Below are 18,870 nucleotides of genomic sequence, written 5' to 3'. Positions count from 1 at the left end.
CGATTTATACATAAAAAAGTAACCCCTACGGAATAGGATTTTCACCACTCGAATGTCATTGCTGAAAAATACATGTTTGCTTGTAATACTGTACAAATATATTATTGCGTAATCCATAAACCAAACTTAACTTTTTTAATTTTTCAACAAAACTTTCCCCCTTTACGTCCTACATTTAATATCGACCGCCAAAAATGCCGGTGCGCGTTTCGTTTGAATAATTATTGCTTTGACAATGAAAAGAATAAAAGACTACAGAACGAGTGTCCACATCGCGTGTACTTGATAACATTAATGTGTTTGAATATAAGAAAACTTTTAGTAATGATTATCAACAGATATTTCGAACAATAATCACACTAAAAAGGTAAAAGTATTAGTATAGCAGTCGTTATATATATATTTTTTTTTACCAAATTGACGGTCAATGTATTATTCAATTTGTACATATACACTGAAATAACTACTCTTGTTGTAATTACTTCTGCATGTTAATGTCATCAACGTACACATTGTTGGTAAGAGTGTGTGCGTTTGTATACACCAACATGCACGCCGTTACTTTTTATCTTCTTTTCGTATCAAAAATAATGTTTTCGTGTAGTGTAGGAAAATACAACAGTAATATAATAGAAAATGTGACGTACTGCCATTGCTTTTTTAATAACACACGCGATGGGGAGAGATTTTTCACGTGGCAGCTGTCCGATTCGGAAGGGTTTTAACAAGCGTTTTGAGGGAGTTGAGCTCTTTTGGTTTAGCAGTGTTTGTGTTTTTCGCTGACGCTGTCGAATACTTAATACGTCATGACCCCTTTTTTTGGGAATAACGTGTACTCCGATGATGAATTCTCCTTTTTTTTCAACTACCGTTGTTTACGCGAAATAATTTAAATTAAATAATGCCGATAACTTAGTCTTTCTATTGGTAAAGTACTGGTTGCCGTCTAAAAGAATATTATATTCAAAGTAGCACCGGCTCAGTGAAATTCATTGTCCGAATTCCATTTCCCTTGTTATCATGTGCTGACGTACAATTATTTTGAAACGGCTTAGTAGACCTCAAGGGGATGTTACACAGTTGATGCGAGCAAGGTCGTTGACTGAGACGCCTTAATAATGTTCGCGCACTCGGATACTGTGTGATAATCGCTGGCTCGTTTTAATCGCAAATTGTAAAAGACATACAGTCATTTTTTTTTTTTTTTCCACTGTTTACTCGGTACCAACAAACGCTTCCGTTAAGTCTTCGATAGCTGCGAGTGTGTATGTTTGTAGTCAGAGCTCGTTTTACACGAACCAAAATTATTCATGAATAATTTTTTAAACATTTGCATTGATTATTCCGCGTGGGAGCAAAGGGGTCTTCCTAGTTTACTATAATACGTGTGTCTATCTATTTTACAATCGCTTACGCTTATTTTTTTCATTTTTTTAACGCGCTCCCTCTAAATTATTCAGAATTTAGATCGCTCCATTACATACTGTTTGTTTTCCTCTCTATTGCTTACCCACAGTGCTTGGTTTTCGGCACTTGCGTGCCTTCGCGGTGCAGTACAGCTAATGTATAATAAACCTTGTTCGCAGAGCACAACACCATTCTCTGCCGTTCAATGGATGGGTCGTTAAGCCGTAAAAACAATAGGCACCTCGTGCTAATGGTTCATCACACAGTGTAATGTATAATACGTGTATTAATTTGTCCTACTGACTATTTAAGGGTCACGGACGTAGCTGGTTACTAATTATTATTATAACCTGACCGGCCCCCCAGCTCGCGGCGGTTATTGCCGTCGCTGTCACTTTAAACACACCGTCCAATCCAGACCAATATTATCTGCTATCATCGACCGCGCCGCAGAACAAACAATATTCTATTATATTCCGTCGAGCCATAATATTTGCATATTGGCTTACTCGATCCCCCTGCGGCAAGTGCGGTGATATCAACAAACTTGCCTCCAAAACGAGATTAAACGCGGTGAACAGTTTTTGTACCACTCGGCTGTACAATTTGCTGCACAGTACAACTTGTATCGTTGTACGTCCAATGCAAGACGCGCCTAAATATTGTCATTACAGCTGTTCAATTATCCAACTCGTAAACGGCCCGGGTTTTCTCAGGTACTGCATTTGCAACTCAACGAAAGAGGTCCGCGTTGAACGTCTCAATATATATGTACCGACAGCGTTACCAACTGTAAAGTTAATAAATCATAGTCGACAAGATCCAAATATTTTATCGGACGTCGTGGGCCGTTCAGAATACGAAATTAACTCGTTATGCCTCAAGTATCATTATTATCTGATCACGACGAGTAATATAAAACACTAATAGTATTACAAGATCACTATCGTGGCTGTCTTGTGATATTTAAGCATATATTAATAGCGCTAAATGCTCAATAACATGTATTTTTTAAATTCGATAAAATACCTTATACCTAATAAATTACTGATATGCTGATGTGCGAGGGTGTGAGATTCATTCATCATAGCACAACTAAAATAACCGATTTTTATTTTTTTTAATACGCATAAATGTTTGTAGGTTCCGTTTTCAATTGATTACATTCAACTGTGGGAAAATACAAGTCGACACTTTGTATGACTTCACGTAGCTAACCGTTTAAATCGTATTAGTACTACAATGAGGCTTTTAATTAGTTGTAAAACGATAATAATCTAAATCAGTCAAATGAATTAGAGCGGTACCGTTAGGTATTATATACATCAAAAGGAATTGTGTTATTTTAGTTGTAAATTTGTTTTTTCTTTATCACATTACTTATAGAAACCGAAAATAATTTTGCCACCAAAATTCTAAAACGTATAATATCACTTCATAGTTCTATAAAAATGTCTACCCGAATTTTTAAATATGGCAACTATAAGATATGAAACATTTTTTCTTTTCCGATATAATAATAACCACTCTTTTATCATGTCGATATAAAACTATTTTCAATAGAATTTTGCACGGCCAACTAAAAAACAAAATATGTAATTCACTTTGTTTACACGCATCGTCTTTAAAAGCTTTTAGAAACGCTATCTGACCTTAAAAGTAAGCGTAACTTCGTTTTATACTTTTTGGTGTTTTTATTATTATTGTTTTTTTTTTTAAGATATTTTCGCGAGCTTTTATAGTAACTGGTACAAATATGTGGTTAACCGGCGAGTAGGTAAGCACACTTCGAAAATCTCGTTACACTGATAAAGTTGTACATAAAGAAAAAAAGGGTACTATGATTCTCTTCAGTAACTATTCTTTGTAGATATTTTATACCTGGTTTATTTTATTACAGTTTTATCTTAATGCATATTTTATTTAATTATCGACTGTTTATTGTCTAAAATTGAATGGAAACACGTTTTAAAGCTTTTTTACATATATAAAGTCATAATTTTTTTATAAAAAATGTGACATTCTGCAATAATTAAAATTCAAATCCAATTAGTTTACTAAATGATGGTCATTCATTTAGTATAGAAGCCGTTCTAATTTAGTTCAGATTGCCATGAAGCCCTATACATTCTGTACATGATGATTACTTTAAATCTAAATTTATATTTGTCTAGAACTTATATCTTTTACTTAACGGCATATACACGTTTCAATACGTCTAAGGCCAAAGAAAATATCAAACTACTAGAAAATTATTATTTATAAATTACAGCTGCCGCAATATAACTGCTGATATTTTATATTTCAGTTGAAATTTATTTTTAAACCCAAGCACAACGTTGCTAATCTAGTACTCACTGAACCAACAAACTAAGACTTTATTTATAAATAAATCGTCATTTTAATTAAAAATGTCATTTTTTACATAATCGGCAATTTTTTACCCTTGGAAAATCATTGATTTTCATTCTTAGTTATAATTAAATAGCGGGTTTTTTAAGTAACAAATATTAAAATGGCTTTTTTTTTTATAACAATTAGTAGGCTGTTGTGACTCTTGATTTTTGAAATCAATAATTAAGATAGAAAACGATTTAATAAAAAAAGGTTCTACAATTTAAACAAATTAAATCAATACAACATAGATATCAACATAGAAAAAATATTTTTTAAATTTCAATTAAATTAAAATATGAACCTTTTTAGATAATACCAGGGTTGTTACGTACAGTGTTTAAGAAACACCGAACACTTAAAAATTTATATTAGTCTTATGGGACGTTTAAAAACTGTTTACCCGTGTTTTAAACAAGTTTTCCTTTTTTAACGCGTTCTTAACAATCATGTTATATATATATGATGTCTATTAAAATGTTTGTTTTCTATACTCATGTGTGAACGGTATTTATTATTGATTTGAATTTAATCCCACTTTAATTTAATATAAACAATATATAATTTTCTAATAATTTTTAAGCGAAGTAAAAATGTAAAACACTTGAATAATCTGTATAGGTATAGACATTTTCTCAATTTTTTAATCATAAATATTTTTTCAAATTCCAACACCTTTATTTATCAAATATCAATGAGAGCCCTAATTTTTTAAAAATTCTTATTATTCGGGTTTTAATTAATATTATTTTAAACGTCATGTTTTCAATCGATTTTTTTCCGTTTATTGCTAAAATATTGACATTAGAACATGAACTCCGTACACTAAAAACATACAATAAGTATTGATAGTTCAAATACCTCTAGTGGGGTCGTACTTGAACCTTAAATGTTATGAAAATCAAGAGGATACTGTTACCATTTGTACACCTCAATTATAGCTGACAAAAGCTATTGTATGATCAATAATCACTAAGGGTTTCAAATAAGTTTTACTTACGAATTTCAATATTTTATTTATTTGCGAGTTAAACTTTTGGTGTATCAAATAGAACAAATGGATAACTTATAAACGACACATGTGACAATTAGAGCATGTTGAATTATTTTATCAGCGTGTATATTGTAAAATTATTGAACTCGGCGCACTTGTAAGGATATTGTCAATTTAGATCATATTTTTCATATTGATTTTCTTAATCCTTTACTCCTATTGGTTTCGAGATATTATTCATTTCATTATTACCTGTTTAACCAGTAACCGGACACCATAGAATCATTAGGTTTCGTTTGGTCATTACTTATTTAAGATTAGACAAGGTCGTATATGGAATCGGTTTGCAGGTTTTGAATTACACGACCGGAGAACTCCAAGAGAACGGACAGCAGGGACTGTGTAGTCACTGATTTCATATAATCATCTACTAAACCGCTTCCTTCTAAAGCTTACTGAAAAATAAAAAATGAGCACAACACATCTATTAGGTACTATATGTTGAAAACCCCATTCAATTGATACGATAATCGTACCGCGAGGAAGAGGAGTTTTCCATACAATCCAAACTGTTTGCTATTTTTTCTAACATCCAGAAACATTTTTAATATTATCGTTTAATTGATAATGACTTTTAGATATTATTAATAGTTCTAGAAGCTAATATGTTCATCTTAAGCCATACGAGTCGATGAGTATGAAGAGTGGTAATTACCGAACAAATGTAAACCTCTTGAACAATGTTATTACACAAATAAAAATTGTTAGTCATCATTAATGTTTGGATATTTAACGAGCTGCGCGCTCTTTTTAAAATTTCTGAACTTCGACATGCAAATTTTAAAATGGCCGTTCAGCCAGTGTAATTAAATGAAACGAGTTTTGTCAGTGATGACATTTGCCTCAAGTTCGATTCATCATTGCACACGAAGTATCCACTGCACGGAGAGGTGTGTTCGAAGACGCGTGCGCAATTTTATTGAATTAATGGCCAACATTTGTATGAGTAATTCATCACTATAAAGCCCCGAAGCTATCGATAGATAACACAGTTGTCAACCGTCGGAGACAATGTTAAATGCAGAGAAACAGCGTTTTAATCGCTTCAAACTATTGTTACTACAGTTGGCTGTATTCAACGGCATTGTTACAATCCATAAAACTTTCATGTCGAACTAAGATTGATATTTCTGAATCATCGCGTTCGCAGCTAAAGAACAAATTGCAAAATTTATTACGCTCCGTATTAAAAAAAAATACCACACCTGATAATATATAGATTTTTGGCGATAATTATAAATAAAACGCCGTGATGTCATAACACGTGGAATATAATTAGTAATTATTTCGATATTTATAAAAACTAATTAAGTTGTGGATTAAGTACATTTTGAAACGGATGACTTGTAAATGGTGCAAACTTATAGATCTGTGAGCTCACGATAAAAGTTCTTGGAAAAAAGCAGCCATAACTTAATATCCGCCTCCGCGTTAACTTTCAAAGTTGTTACATTAGAAAATATAAAAATACACTTATCATAAAGATTATTTACTGAACCGAATTATAATTAACCGAGTATTCTTGTTAATGGTACTTTCGTACTTGTTAATATAGTTTTAAGCATTAGCTTCCTGGTGGCGTTCCTTGTCTATCTCCAGACTACTATAATTATACATAAAGTGTTTTACAATTACTACGAGGGACGACCTAAAAGGGTCAAAAACCGCAATATTTGTGGCATGTTTGTACGGGTACACTCTCTTCAATTGAATTAATAAATTTATAGCGTTTTATTACCGACTCTAAAATTGTTCTAGTTAATTGAAACGGTTACTTTTTTAAACAACCTCGTATAGTATTTATTGTTGACTTCATTAGCGATTGAATACGACTTTACAACTATATCGTTTTAGTAATTTTTATTTTTTCGTGGTTTTAGAATTTTTGTGGAAGCTAATTACCAACGAAAAACATTAGAAGCTTCCATTTATTGCTAACCGTGAGTAATTTATGTTATAGTATCTTTAAAGGTAATTTGTTTCATAAAACGCGTACATTTGATTAAATCAATACGCTTAAAGTTTTAGACGTGTGATTGGTTTGCTCAACGATAAGTTCTCTTTATTCAGCTCGTCGTAATGTATAATTCAAAACTATAAAAATTACTAATTTATCGATGCTCTAATTGATTTCTAATTACTTTTAACCCCAAAAAAAACCGTAATATAAGTATGGGCACCGTATAAAATGAACGTTTTCAACTGTGTGCATAATTCAAAGGAAAATGATTTTACGAATAACCGCTTGGTAAAACGATGCGACGTAAAAATAAATATTGGTCTGGTAAAACTCGTTGAACTGTAACATTTTTACATTTATCAAAAAGATTTTTATAAACGATTTTACCCTTGTGTGGAATAATATCGCCATCAGTAAAAATGTTATACGGATTAGAGAATAAGAGTAACGGGGGATGACTCTATCTATTAAAAAACCGTTTGGCCGACGTAAACGCATACGGTACACATAATGGCCCCCGAAATATTTTTTCCTTTTATGCGTTGTCGTGGCTCCAAACGATACTCGGTCGGTATTCATCGCCGTTCTCCTCGAACGCGGTCACGAGCTCTCCGTTTGTGCGTCGCATTCATATTCAAATAGGACGTATAACGAGCAATTAATAATTACCATGGCCGGGGTCGAGTGCTCGCGTATGAATAGACTCTATTGTGCCGCTGAGAACCACTGGTAAATATACGTGTATTTGAAAAAAAAAAAAAAAAAAAACCATATTATCCTAAAACACTATGCACGCCTGCGCTGTCCACCCACACGGCTCGCAGCTATACAAACTCGCCAATGAATAATGAAGAATGTGACTTTTGGAGATGACACACAATGCGGCTGCGGTGGAAACGACCGCAAGTTTTTTCTCATCACAATAAGTTGTCCTCACGACGACACCAGTCCAACCCAACCGCTGCGGCAAACATGTTTCCGTTTTCGCGTCAACACTCGGCTCGCTACGGACGGTCCGCACGCGTGACGTAACCCGGTCGACTCGTCCAGCGGTTCGCGGGTGCTGTCATGACGGCGATGTGCTCTCTGTTCACGTTGGCTCGTCGCAGAACGTGCCGTATGAAAAATTACACGGCCGATAATATTGTTGTTGCTCGACCTGTGCAAAAGTCGTCGTATTCGTAACCGGGTGAAGACAAAGAGCGCTGGCTCAAGTGTGCGGGTCACGCGTGACGGGCTTTGTGCCGGATGGTTTAGCAGGTGGGGCGAAGATGTTGCGGAGGCGGTGGAGGCGGCAGCGGTACGGGACATCTCATACACAGAGAAGATAAATAATAGAGAGAGAGAGAACAAACCGACAGATATCTCTCGTGCGTACGGTTGATCCGCTATTAACCAGACCATTGTTTCAAGTGCGTGTGCATGTCATTGAACCAATTAAAACTAACATTGTGGACACTTGGCAAGCTTTATAAAACACAACACTCTTTGGAGACGGTATAGTATTAATTACAATGCACAACCGTTTAAAACGAAAATTCTATGCAACTGTTTAAAACGGAAAAAAACAACTATGTCGGTAATCTCGGGGCCGCGTGGAATAGGCGACTTACCGAATTATAAAAAATAAATTTTACAACGCTGTTGTAAGATTCGTTTGTATAAAGCGATTTTATTGGAGAGACGGCGGAGACGGTTAGACCCGCGAACTAATCTTCTACAATAACCGCACGGGTGGGAAATAGCCGACCGATAGAGACAATCGTCACACATATAAATAACACTGCAACGGTGCGAAACGAGATCACAATCAAAAACGTCGCACGAATTAATATTGAATTATTCGTTGTTAAGTCGCGCAAAGCTCTTCGTTAATAAAAAAAGGCGCTGTCAAAGTCGCAGTCGATTGGAGGAAAAGCGCTCGAACTATTGTAACGGGGTTAACGAATTATCGTCACTATTAGGGTTATTGACTTGGGTTTGTTGTTTTTTATTGTTGATGAATCGATGACCCGTGTCTCGACGACGTTTCCAGTCCAATGGCGATAAATTCGCTGGAGAAATGTAAAACAACAGTCGTTTGGAAAACTGTCGTGTATTTGATTGATTTCAGTCAAACGATGGAAAACGGTGCGTGGCGAACTGAATAAACGGATTGGTAATGACGTTACATACAAAACGTAAAAGAACGTGGGAGTGGGCTGACTGCAAGGTCATCCTTGTGACCCTGGCCGTATTGAAAACCGTCGGTGATGACGATGCCACCATGTTCAGACGACCGGAGATCCGGCCGCAGCTCGTTTCTCTGTCCTCGACGTTCCTATAAAAGAAAAAAATCAAATTACTCCGCAGCAGTCAGCAACGTGTTACTTGTGCACAATTTCAGTGAATAATTGCGGATGAGGAACGGAAAAAACCGATCGGACCTCTCTCGGCTGTTGTTCTCTGCGAAACATCTCCTCTGACGTTACAATCCGAGTATAATATTACTCTACCGTTGCAGTTGTCTTCATGATCGTTGCTTCGCTGCAACTGTAACCGATACTTTGGTTGTGTCTGTGCAGTATCCATCGGGTGCTATGACCGACGCCGCACGACACTTACGCAAAACAATAAACACGAGATCGACGATCATCGATCGTCGTTTCTGGCGGTGCTCGCAGTCACAACTATGCAAGAGAAATTCCAATAACTAAAATTAAAGACTAAAATACGATTTGATCATAATTTTGGCCGGTTGACAGATTATTAACGTCAAAATCGCATTTTCCATCATTCCTTGAACTATATTAAAACGAGAATACTCTACTGCACATATAAATAATATGTTTTATAATGCATTAAAGTCTGGTGAGCACAATGGAAACGGCTGTAAAAAACGATGTGACGAGTTAGAAGCCATCAAATTTATTGGCAGTCGTCTGGCTGAAGCCAACGAGCAAAGTATCCGTACGGCCTGTACTACTCTTCGCAAGCTTTAAGCTGCTCATAAAACTGAAGTACTATAAAAAAAAAAAAAATCATATACACGCGTCTACATATAAATATCACGAGATGTTGAGCTATGGGAAATAAGCCAACGTTCAAATAGGACAGCTATCTACATTATGTATAGAAAACGCATAAACTAGGCTGGCTCGCTGCTAAACGCGTTATTTATTGATCCAGCTAGTTGATACATCTCATACAGCACTTTAAATTGTGCGCTTTCCAGTGTTCCGTTTTTATACCTAAGGATTAACGTTTGTGAATAAATCGTGACCCGACACAATTTTTTAACATTCCAACAATGGCCTGGACAATAAAATCTTACATGCTCTAACTAGTCACACAATACCAACAGAAGTTGGCATTTAAAAACAAAATAAAAGCCATTGATTGCATCCCATGATACCTGTGACTAGACGCTAGTCCGATTGTGAATGATCCCGTTCAAAAACTATCTGGATACCGGTCACGTTTAACGTTCTCGCTTTTTTATTTCTCTTGCACGCTAAAAGCTGTTCGAGTCGGTTCAGATAGGCCTAACTATGTTTTATAAATGCAATCCTAGTCGCCATTCTTTTATCGTTCGCCAAACATATTACACTACGACGATAATAAAAAGTCAGTCCTTTCGATTGCTTCAATTATTTGCGAGTGATTCATTAACGGCCATTATAACACGAGAACAAATAAAAAATTGCACCTAAAAAGAATATCGGGTTCATTGTCTGGGATTAATGATGTACTAACACGGGTCGAACCAATAGTGTACGGATACGGCAAAATCGCCAGGGAATCGTTTTCAACTACCTCTGCCCACAGGTCCAAAAGATTTATCGTCGCACTGAAAATATTCCCAAGCCGTCCCTAGTTCGTAATGTATGCGGCGCAACCGACTAAAAAAACAGTACCGAACAAAAATTCTATTACTTCCACTCATTTGTTTTGTCGAGTTAAAATTCGATAATTCAAATTCGTCTGCTTAATTCTTTCTTCTGAAACTACTACGCGCGACCCTCTGGTAGAATTATGTTTGCAATAGAAACAACATTGTGCAAGACGTTTTTCATTAGCTAAAAATGATTATTTTTATAAATCATACTATTGCACTACAGCTCTAAAGTGATCAACTACTGTAAATGGGTTTTTAAATATTTCACATTCGGAAAATTAACTCTAGGAACAATTAATATGGTTAATTATTGACAATTCATAATTGAACATAGATTGATTTCGAGAAAAACATGTTCCGCCACTATTAATGTACTTCTGTAATGTGTATGACAGTTAAAAACTAACGGTTAAATGATGTTTTCAATTAGGTATGGATGCTAATAGATTATATTCGTTATGGTTATTCTATATCACTTATTTGTGAGCAAACAGTGTCAAGCACCGTCCAATTGAAAAATTCTTTATCAGTAAGGGTCCCGCATGCACAACGCCTAAAAACAAAACCAGCTGCATCGATTGTTCCGGTGTATGTTACACGAGGCCTCATCCGACCAATTTTGTGCGAGTGGGTAAACACACAGGTGTAATATTCACAGGAGTTTGAATGCCACCTGCAACAACAATAAAAAAATGAGCATCGACGTCATGTATAATTATTGTTTGTGGTTAGTTTAAACAAAAACTCTTTCGTAAAATTTATCATCTACACAGTTTACGGTGAGATTATAATATTTTATGTTTTTGACAGACTTCATTTGTGTACGGTTTTAGTCTACTTGTACTTTACCACTGCAGCACAGTCGTTATCTTTCTACCTCTGACGATTCAAATTTATTTTTGATATTGGATCACGTAAAAAAAAATTGTAAGGAAATATTTAAAGGGATAAAGTTCTTTCGTTTACCTTTGGTTTCTGTGGTTAGCAAATACAGTCATCCATAATTCAGTAGGTCATTAGAAGTCAGAAGGTTAACGTGAAACCTTCTTTTGCTAATAACAAGTTTTGAAAAGTTATACGTTTATAAACACAGTTTAAAAGGGCGTTGCCTCCGTGGTGGCTTTACTTATGAAATATTAATCTTGTTGATTTTGTTTGCCATGTGGTGCTCGGATTCTTCCAACACACTTGCGTGTCCATTAGTCGGATACCTTATTATTATTTGTTATTATATTATTACAGTCGATATCCTTTGATATTGCTATGGTATTAATACGATACCAAATAAAAACTTTGCGCTAAGCTTTAAAAAATATATACTAATAATGACTATTTTTCCTAATTGTATCGTTCATTGAGTTTTTAGTCTTTGAATTTTCACAATCTCCAAAACGTCAAGAAGTACTATTATTATTTTTTTAGTCTGTTACATTGTGTGATTTATCTCTCATCGTTTTTATTACAAGTCCATTATATTTATGACACAAGTAGGAGGTGTATACAATGTATATTAATTTTTGTTCCAAGTGTCATTTTCGTGAAGAGAGGGGTCGTAGTATTACACTTCCTTTTTACTGATATTTTCACAAAACGTGCTCGATCATCCATGAATAACTCATTGAAACTCGGTCGCGTTCTTAGATCTATTTAGAAAAAAGGTTACCGTTGGTATAAAAATTTTATATCTGAGTGGAAAATCAAATTTAGTTTGTCTCCTGACGGCAACCTGTATAAATTTGGTTGTCATTACCACGCGGGGTTGTTATTTAAATCAGATTACGATTCACTCAAATGCATGAATAATGTATTTGAAATTTTATCTTTCCAGTCTGCCTCAAGCCATATTTTAAAAATTGAAAATTAAAAATCAAAATAAATAAATATTTTTGTTTAATGTACCCGGTACATCTCGAGGAGTTCATCTAATTATAATAACGTCGAACGGTTTCCACCGCAGAATTTCCTCTGCCCAGAGGTGCTTGCGAACGTTGAAATGTGTGTTGGCAATAAATGCAAAATATATCGTTAACCCGATCGATAGTATTTTTGCTTAATTACAACTGCTGTACGAATTACCAAAACTAAGCACGCAATCGACTGTTTAGCGAACGCGTGTTCCTGTCGGTAATCGTGTCACAAATTGTTTTAGGAATCGTTCTGGCACGTCACAGGTTTATTTGCTTTTCTCACGGGATCCATCCGAGTGCGTTTTGGCACGGGCCCAATCAGACAATCCAGCATCTGTTTCCCTTTACGGATAAAATAATAATATAACGTACGCCTTTGTAAACATCGGCTTTCCACTCCACGTCGAGGATATCCTATTCGAGCACGCTTTCCTCTCCCGAACGACGAAACAATAACACAGTATATAGTAAATAGTAAAGCAACTGCGAGTACGCGTATGTGAAAGTGGTTCAAGTCGACCACAATGAGCAAAATAAAAATTCAATTTGTTATTACAGATAATTTGCTATTGCTCACGGTCCCGTCAATGGCATCCGTTTTACCAGACATAATAATAATTATCATCTGCGGCATATATTGACGTCGTGTAGCGTCTTCAATAACACGAGCAATAAAATACTCGTCAGACAAACTGAAGGAATAAATTAAAAGCCCTCCATAAATAAATAATCGAATATTTAAAGGAATCGCTAATCGCCCACTGCAGCCGATGCTAATTTCCCCAACGGGTTCACGTGCAAATCCTATCGACCGACCAATAAACATATTTTTTCTCTCGAGTGACGATGCACGAACATAAAAATTCTAGTAATTTAATTGACCCTGTCGTTATGTTGTATTTAATATTAAACGGGCCGACTCTAAAAATAATTTACATTCTTTCAAACCACAGTTATAAAAATGAATTTCAAGTTTTAGCAATAAAGCCAACTGAACAATACGGCCTTCGAAATCGACTTTTTATTTTTCAGTTATAAAATGTTGTACATTTATGAGAGCATTTATTATTTTCGTTGGTTGTATAGAAAATATAATTAAACAGAAATTCGATATATTTGCATTTTCACCGAAAAAGGGGATAAATCGTTGTGTCAGCATTCACTTCTTGCTCGTATCCTGGTCATTTCATGTCATACTGCAAGTTCCTTCGGTCAATCGTAGAACAAGTGTGTTTCGATAAGCCTAATATAAATATAAGTTTTTATCGCCATTGCATCCAATTTTTATGCATTATTTTATGTGACCACCACGTACACACGGCGTTGGCGAACCATAAACCTAAAGCAGGTAGTATGTTTGTTATGCGATAATAAATAGGTTTTTAATGTCTGGTGGTAGCCTGTCGTTGCTAGATAATTGAACACCCAATAAAACACATAGGTAGGAAAAACAGCTTCGACTAGATGCTATTCTTTAACTTTTTTTAATTACAGTGCCATATCGTTTAAAAATCGCTTTAACTATTTTTTATAGCTTGACCAGATTTTGTATCTCACCTGCGTGTAATATAATTACCCATGTGGTTGATACATAATATTAATACTGTTCGCTGTAGCACAATAGTGTAATATAAATAAAAATTTTCTGCGGTTATATTACATGTGTAGGAGTCGGAATAGAAAGTTGAAATGATAATTAACTTGACGTTACTCGTTTAATGTCATGTTATAGCAAATTGCAGCAACGATGATGTGTGTTTTTCGATAATGAACGTAAAGATAATTTCTTATTTGTAACTGTTTCAATAAAAACCTATTTATATAAATGACAATTAAAGACTACATTATTATTTAATTAATTTTTATCCCAGCACGATGTTTTACACAATCGTCGTCGCTTTTAGGCTACACGCGAACGTTAAATAATTTATGAACGCTCTGTTTGCTTGTCTGAAATGAAATACTCGGTCCGTACGGCTTTTGTGGGTTAAGAACCCTTTGTGAAACATCTGTGTTTTTGTTTCGCTGCAATACTATTTGGTTTTCTGTCACTCTTTTGTTTTACATCTCATAATTACGTCAGATAAAACTTTGCGGCCATTTAAAAAGGTTTTTGCTCGTCTTTAGTCTTTCCATTCGCAACGGGTAATTGCAATATTTAATCACCGAAAATTCTTCGCGTGCTTTGTGTCGGTCTGACAAGAAATATATTTCCGAAACATCACAACGTCCATCTCGATACGTTCGTCAGTAATTTCCGGTTTCCGCACAACGTCGTACTGTCACGTTGCCGCCAAATCTGTTATTAAATTTCTCAAAGCATGAAATGTCATTTGGCTATTCAACATTATAGTCATCATTAAAATTTAATGAAACTACGATGATTGAGTCAAGAGTTACAGGTCAAAGGGTTTATTACAACGTTTGAAATCCCATTTAAATGGATATTATCGCAGTCTATATATCTTGTAGCGTTTCCCATCTATTATAATGTAAGCGGATTTATCAGTATCGTACTAGTTAATGATTTAATCAAATATAATGTTACCGTGTCATGTTTGTTCAGCGTAACTGTAAAAAATATATATTTATTTCAAAGATGAATTATGTTATTATAACAACGAAATATGGTTCTCATAAATAATTTGAACATTTTATTTTTATCCAATAAAAATAATTATGCCTCATCACTAGATATTTCATAATAATAATGACGTTTATTTATAAGAATAATGAAATTGTGACGGCTAAATGTTGTATATCAAATTCAAAAATTTACAGTTGAAAAACTCTCCTTAAACTGTGTGTTAAGTAACGGTTATTCCTTTTTGGGGAAATTTTTTTGTTCTTAAGTAGAACACAAACGATGTATTTAAAAGTAATTGGATATAAATTAAGAAANAACGGCTAAATGTTGTATATCAAATTCAAAAATTTACAGTTGAAAAACTCTCCTTATTCCTTTTTGGGGAAATTTTTTTGTTCTTAAGTAGAACACAAACGATGTATTTAAAAGTAATTGGATATAAATTAAGAAATTAATGCTCATCTCATTACTCATTTCACTTTAATTTGCTATTCCAGCCTTATTAGNAATTAATGCTCATCTCATTACTCATTTCACTTTAATTTGCTATTCCAGCCTTATTAGGGTCATTTAGTATTTGGTAATTTAAAAAAAATCGTATAATTTAATGGCGATGGAAAAATTTATTCTTTGACAATTACCACACGTGGACAATTGAACAAAATACTTTTTAAATGGTGACACTTCGCATTCTATTATCTCAAAAATAGGATAGTCTAGTTTTCTTGGAGCTGCTGCATTTCTACATGTTTATGTCTAGTGTTCATGACAATTCTATTTACATTATTACGACGGTGTTTGCATGGGATTCGTTATGACCTCCGTTCCAATCCTGCTAGGCACATTGTAAAGTAATTTATATAGATCGTGACGTAGACGGTGTGGGAATCGTTGATGGCGGCAGGTTCAGAGTGTTTTGTCATTAGAGTAGAACGAAGAGAAGATTTTCTAGTCGCCTGGAGCTGTTGCTGAGGAGAGATGCTCATCTCGGCAGTGAACCTATGGAAAACGTTAAGGGTATTAAATGCGGCTGTTTCTTTAATGTGTTGTTGTGATAAAATAAATCAGAAATCGAGTTCAACACGTTGCATATTATTTTAGCGAGGGCAAAAAAACTCGAGACCATAGGAAAAAGTTTGTAAGACCATTAAACGCAATGGTGTCGATTAAAGTCATATTTGATAACCAATAAAGTCGATGAATAGTTATAGTAATAATAAATAAATGTCTTGTACACATTTCATTTATAAAGTACATCTCCCACTTGAATCTATCATAACGATTTTATTATCCTGTGAATAATCTCAATATTTGCTGTAATCAATAAAATAATTCAGTCACTAATTAATTTTTTCGTGAGAACCGTCTGATTTAATTTCAGAGTTATTTATAACGTACACAAGTGTAACAGTATGCACATATCTGTCTAGTAAAATCATTCATGTTTTAACTATGAACCGACAACGACTTACACTGATGCGTATCGTGAAATATCACTAAACGTCCGTAATTGAAACCGAGTTGACGACCCAACAGCTGTGGAGGTCAACCGCAATGAAGAAACATTGTGTAAATGTAATCGACAGATAACAATGACCAACGTTGGGAATATAATAATTTTTGTGCTGTGGCTTAGGTTGGGTCTGCATATATTTTAGTATTGACAATGAAAGCAGACTTAAAGTATCATGTCAGATTGTTGCGTTAAATCTCGTTTATACATAAAAAAACAGATTTGCATAATATTGTTGTAACTCGGTAATAATGCATTACATTGTCTTATTTTCAGGAACTCTAACATTTTGTGACAAACCAAGTGTCAGAGAATATTTCAAAAGAATTAAATGGGTAAGAAGCGATTCTATTTGTTTCGTTGGCTATTGCATGTTAATTAATTATTAACACTGGAACTAAACAGTCATTATAAACAACTATTGCGAATGACGTTTTTTTCTTCAATTTTTTTGCTTTGCCTTAGTGTCGTGTAATTTAGATAAGCCGTAAAACTTTAAATACACACACACACACATACAATAAGCGACAGTAAAAATAAAAATAGTACCGCTCCCAAACCGATTTTACACTTTAAAGCGGAGTCGTATTGTCCGTATAGTTCGCGTGGAGATGACGTCATTTAAAAGTGATAATTACATTTTACGCGCAGTAAATGTATAGAGTACAACAATAATATCATTACATGTCGTACAATGAAAATAATAGTTTTCATCGACCAATGTAAATTTTACTGTAGTTAACAAAAAAAAAAAAAACAAGCCATGAAATTTTTCCCTCTGCGTTAATGTTTTGGGTCCAACTTTTGTGTAATACACTGCGTATAGAATGCTCTAAATTTATCAGTGTTAGTTTATTGTTTCGGGCTTTTGTGTCATACGACCCTTGTTCAGTTTTGACTTAAATACGTTGATATTACCGAAATATATTACCCCAACCGTACAAGGTTCGACTTATTGAACACGTCCTGAACTTATCCGCAGCACAATACATTGTTATTTACAATAAGAAACCGTGCGGTGGTCGATTCGCCATTACTTTGGATACGCTACTTTCGCTTTGACATAACGGCAAGGAAAAAAACGGTATAAAGTACCTCCACTCGAGAGTGTTGGATGAAAAACGTTTAAGTATAATGCCAAACAATAGATCGGCCGTAACTCCTATACGCATAGTTCTTGTGCCCAAAGTTCGACACTTACACAACACTAGAGGATAAGATACGGCGGTGATCAATGGTGGGCCCAATACAATCGAATTTTGACCCCATGTAAAAGTTTGAGCAATCGAAAAAGTTTTCACGCAGTGTTGGGTTCTTATGCGTACGCGACTTTTTGATTCCACCGAATAACGCCGCCCTTGGACCGTTTACTTCCAAACTGTAATAAAATAAACAATAGTAGGCATGGCATGGACGACAGCGATATATATTCTGATTTTTATTGGGCAACGGACGTGTAGAAATAGTCCACGAACGTTTAACCGTCTGACGTAAATTCCTTACGAAGATATTAACTTCTATAACTTCCAAGTATTTAATTGACAATTATCTGAGCGCTAAACTATTAACATTTGTAGCAATTAAATCAGACGAAAACTTTTACCGCTTAGAGCGTTATCAATAATTTAAGTAGAAGACATTGAGTATTGATTAAATTATACTTAGACAAATAAGGTGTTGAGTAGTTTAAAAGAGAGAAAAATTAATCGTATAAAACTATCGAAAATACGCGTACAACAATTTTATGAAATCTTTTATCCGAAAACGTTTGATTTTAATATAAAAACTTTCCAAACAGGAGGGAGTAATGTCCACATTGTTAAAATTATTAATGTGTCTATGAATCTTTATACAAATTAAAACTCAAACATTAACGTAATATATTTTTTTGCTTCGATGCGAAGCTGAGAAGGTATTAGTTTTACTATGATGTGTTTTTTTTTTTTTTTTTTTTTTTTTTTTTGTGTCTGTTACCACTTTTTCTCAGCTCTCACCGAACGGATTTCTTTCAACGATACGTCAAAAGATCACAAATCGTATCTAGTCGAAGACATTACCCTTAAAAATTGAAAAAAATTCCCTCGTTCCCCGTAAATGGGGGAAACCTCCAAAAAAATTACAAATTTAAAAATCGCTAATTTTCGAAATTTTTTCAATTTTTTTTACTAAAA

The 18,870-nt window shown here is 34.5% G+C and overlaps 1 long non-coding RNA gene across 1 annotated transcript in view; it reads left to right on the top strand.

Moving 5' to 3' along the window:
• The window catches only part of LOC126896282 (uncharacterized), a 39,123-nt gene that overhangs the window by 1,664 nt on the left and 18,589 nt on the right, over window positions 1-18,870 (top strand). Inside the window, exon 2 of the long non-coding RNA XR_007701817.1 lies at window positions 16,976-17,034. This is a non-coding gene — a long non-coding RNA (uncharacterized LOC126896282). The remainder of the gene's footprint in view (window positions 1-16,975; window positions 17,035-18,870) is intronic.

The sequence above is a fragment of the Daktulosphaira vitifoliae genome, unplaced genomic scaffold (genome assembly GCF_025091365.1).
Source record: "Daktulosphaira vitifoliae isolate Bord-2020 unplaced genomic scaffold, ASM2509136v1 Scaffold_1, whole genome shotgun sequence".
NCBI classification, from domain to species: domain Eukaryota; kingdom Metazoa; phylum Arthropoda; class Insecta; order Hemiptera; family Phylloxeridae; genus Daktulosphaira; species Daktulosphaira vitifoliae.
Note: the sequence above shows the minus strand (reverse complement) of the source record. Positions and strands in the feature narration are given on the sequence as shown.